A 4,091-nucleotide genomic window follows, 5' to 3' on the forward strand; every position below is an offset into this window, starting at 1 on the left:
TTGTGAGGGATGTTGGTTATGATACTCCTACCATTGATTCCGCTCCAGTAGTATGAGACTTTACGGATGTGTTTCCTATAGACTCGCTTGGCATTCTGTCCGACATAGACATTAATTTTGGTATTTGCTTGGTGTCGAGCACTCAGCCCATTTCTATTCCTCTATATCATATGGCACCATCAGCGTTGAAGGAATTGAAAGAGCAGCTTCAGGAGCTTCTTGATAAGGGGTTCATTAGGCCTAGTATGTCACCGTGGGGTGCATCGATTCTGTTTGTGAATAAGAATGAGTGTACTATGCAGATGTGCATTGACTATAGACAGTTGAACAAAGATACAATTAAGAACAAGTATCCTTTGCGGCACATTGATGACTTATTTGACCAGCTTCAGGGGGCTAGAGTATTCACTAAGATTGATTTTAGGTCTGGGTATCACCAGTTGAAGATTCAGGACTCTGACATTCAGAAGATGACATTCAGGACCCGTTTTGGTCAGTACGAGTTCTCTGTGATGTCTTTTGGACTGACCAATGCCCCAGCAGCATTCATGCATCTGATGTATAGTGTGTTCCAGTCATATCTTGATTCGTTTGTCATAGTATTTATTGATAATATCCTAGCGTACTCATGTACCCAGGAGGAGCATGCACATCATATGATTTCAGCTCAATTCTCCAAGTGTACATCATGTACCTAGGAGGCTATTGGGATTGTACTACAGACGTTGAGGGAGAAGAAGTTTTATGCCAAGTTCTCCAAGTGTGATTTTAGCTCAGTTCGGTGGCGTTCTTGGGGCACATGGTGTCTAGTGAGGTGATTAAGGTAGATCCGAAGATGATTGACGCGGTTTAGAGATGGCCTATACCATCTTCAACTATGGATATTCTGAGTTTTCTCAGCTTGGCCGGATATTATCTTCGCATCCATTACAATGCCTTTGACCAGGTTGATCCAGAAGGGTGCTCCATTCGGGTGGTCGGATGAGTGTGAGGAGAGCTTTCAGAAGCTCAAGACTGCCTTGACCACAACTCCAATTCTAGTTTTGCCTTCAGCTTCGGGTTCTTATAGAGTGCATTGTGATTCTTCTTAGATTGGTATTGGGTGCTTCTTGATGCAGGAGGATAGAGTGATTGCTTATGCTTCACTCCAGTTGAAGCCTCGTGAGAAGAACTACTTCATTCATCATTTAGAGTTGGCAGCCATCATTCATGCATTGAAGATTTGGAAGCATTCTCTCTACCACGTGTCTTGTGAGGTATTTACACATCATTAGAGTCTTCAGTACTTTCTCAAATAAAAGGTTCTAAATTTGAGGCAGCGGAGATGGTTGGAGCTGTTAAAAGACTATGATATTACCATTTTGTATCATCTCGGGAAGGCCAATGTGGTGGCAGATGCCTTGAGTAGAAAGGCGATGAGTATGGGTAGCCTTGCATATATTCATGTCGGTGAGAGATCACTTGCAGCAGATGTTCAGGCCTTGGCGAATCAGTTGATGAGGTAATATGTTTCGGAGCCTATCGGGTTCTAGCTTGTGTGGTTTATTAATCTTCTTTATATGATCGCATCAGAGATCGTCAGTATGACGACCCCCATTTGCTTGTTCTTAAGTACACAGTTCAACACGGTGATGCCTAGGAGGTTTCTATTGGAGATGATGGGGTCTTGCGGATGCAGGGTCTGATTTGTGTCCCCGGCGTGGATGGGTTACGTGAGTTAATTCTTGAGGAGGACCACAGTTCGTGGTATTCCATTCATCCGGGTGTCGTGAAGATGTACCAAGACTTGAGGCAGCACTATTGGTGGAGGAGGATGAAGAAAGACATAGTGGATTTTGTAGCTCGGTGCTTGAATTGTCCGCAGGTGAAGTAAGAGCATCAGAGGTCGGGCGGTTTGCTTAAGAGGCTGAGTGGAAATGGGAGCGTATCACCATAGACTTCATAGTTGGTCTTCCATGGACTTTGAAGAAGTTTGATGCTATTTGGGTGATTGTGGATCGGTTGACTAAGTCCACACATTTCATTCCAGTTGGGACTACCTATTCTTCGGAGCGGTTGGCGGAGATTTATATCTACGAGACTGTTTGCTTTCACGGTGTGCCAGTGCCCATTATTTCAGATTGGGGCACGCAGCTCACTTCGCAGTTTTGGAGAAAGGTGCAAGGAGAGTTAGGCACATGGGTTGCATTGAGTACACCATTCCACCCTCAGACGGGTGGACAGCCCAAGCGCACCATTCAGATATTAGAGGATATGCCACATGCTTATGTCATAAACTTGGGGGGTTCTTGGGATCTATTTGTGCTACTTGCAGAGTTTGCCTACAATAATAGCTACCAATCGAGTATTAGATGGCTCCGTATGAGGCATTGTATGGGAGACGATGTCAGTATCCGGTTAGTTGGTTTGAGCCAGGTGAGGCTAGGCTATTGGGTACTGACTTGGTTTAGGATGCTTTGGACAAGGTTAAGTTGATTCAGGATCGGCTTCATACGGGATAGTCTAGACAGAAGAGTTACGCCAATCGGAAGGTTCGTGATGTTGCCTACATGGTGGGTGAGAAGGTATTACTCAGAGTTTCACCTATGAAGGGTGTTATGAGGTTCGTGAAGAAGGGAAAGGTGAGCCCTCGGTATATTGGCACTTTTGAGGTGCTTGAGAGGATTGGAGAGGTGGATTACAAGTTTGCATTGCCACTTAGTCTATCGAGTGTTCATCCAGTGTTTCATGTTTCCATGCTCTGGAGGTATTTCGGCGACCCATCTCATATTTTGGACTTCTGCATGATTCAGTTGGATGGGGATTTGACTTATGATATGGTACTAGTGGCCATTTAGTATCGGCAGGTTCGAAAGTTGAGGTCGAAGAACATAGCTTCAGTGAAAGTGCAGTGGAGAGGTCAGCCAGTCAAGGAGGCTACTTGGGAGACCGAGTGGGTGATGCGAAGAAAATATCCACACCTATTTGAGACTCCAAGTATGATTCTAGACCCGTTTCAGGATGAACATTTGTTTAAGAGGGGGAGAATGTAACGACCCAACTGGTTATTTTGAGTATTATAGCCATGTTCCCCTATTTATTGCTTATTCTATATTCGTGTTTTTTTACATGACTTGCCGGGGTGGTTGGTTTGGTTCTAGGGATGTTTCAGAATGAATTGGGACACTTATTCCCAAGGTTGGAAGCCTAAATTGAAAGAGTTGACCGAATGTTGACTTATAAGTAAATGGCTTCAGAATGGAGTTTTAATTGTTTTGATAGATCCATATGGTGATTATAGACTTAAGAGTGTGTCTGGATATAGATTTGGAGGTTCGTAGACATTTTGGCTTGAACTGGGAGGAAGGTGAAACATCCTAAAACAAGGACATCATACAAACTTAGTCGAGGTCCGTAGAAAAATCTGCAGCTCAACAAGGCCATACTCAATCCGTAATCAATCTGAATCTCACGCATTCGCGAACGGTATCTGGGAGGAAGGTGAAGTTTTTACTTCACATTCGTAAAGAAGGCCTCGCGTTTGATAAGGTCTAGAGAAATTGTGCATCGCGATCGCGAGAGAACGTTTGCGTTCGCGTAGAAGGATGAGGCCTGCTTGGGCACCAGGCCTGAAGCCTTCGCGTTCGCGGTCAGTGAGATGCATTTGCGTAGGCAGAGTTTTGTGAAGCATCGCATTAGCGAGGGAGCTTTCGCGTTCACGTAGGAGGATTTTTGGGTGGTTGGGTTTTGTGCTTCGCGAACGTGAGGCAATTTTCGTGTTTGCGAAGAAGGGCTTATGGGCAGCAGATATTTATTTCTAATCGAGGGTTTAAATCCATTTTTTAATTTTGAGCTAGAGATCTCGAATTTGGGAGATTCTTGAAGGGAGTTTCAAGGAGTTAATCGGAGTAATTGATTCTAACTCACTTTTGGTTGTTATACATGAATCTATCATTGTTTTTACCATTTTGTTTAAGCAAATATGCCACTCGGCTTGATGCCTTGTGGTGAATATATTAATAATAATCCAAAATAGAAATCAAGTTAATACAATGAGGTGGATCCAGTACTGAGAGTAGGTACACTGGCATACTTTGCAGAACACTAGTGAT

The sequence above is a fragment of the Nicotiana tabacum genome, chromosome 2, assembly GCF_000715075.1.
Source record: "Nicotiana tabacum cultivar K326 chromosome 2, ASM71507v2, whole genome shotgun sequence".
NCBI classification, from domain to species: Eukaryota; Viridiplantae; Streptophyta; class Magnoliopsida; order Solanales; family Solanaceae; genus Nicotiana; species Nicotiana tabacum.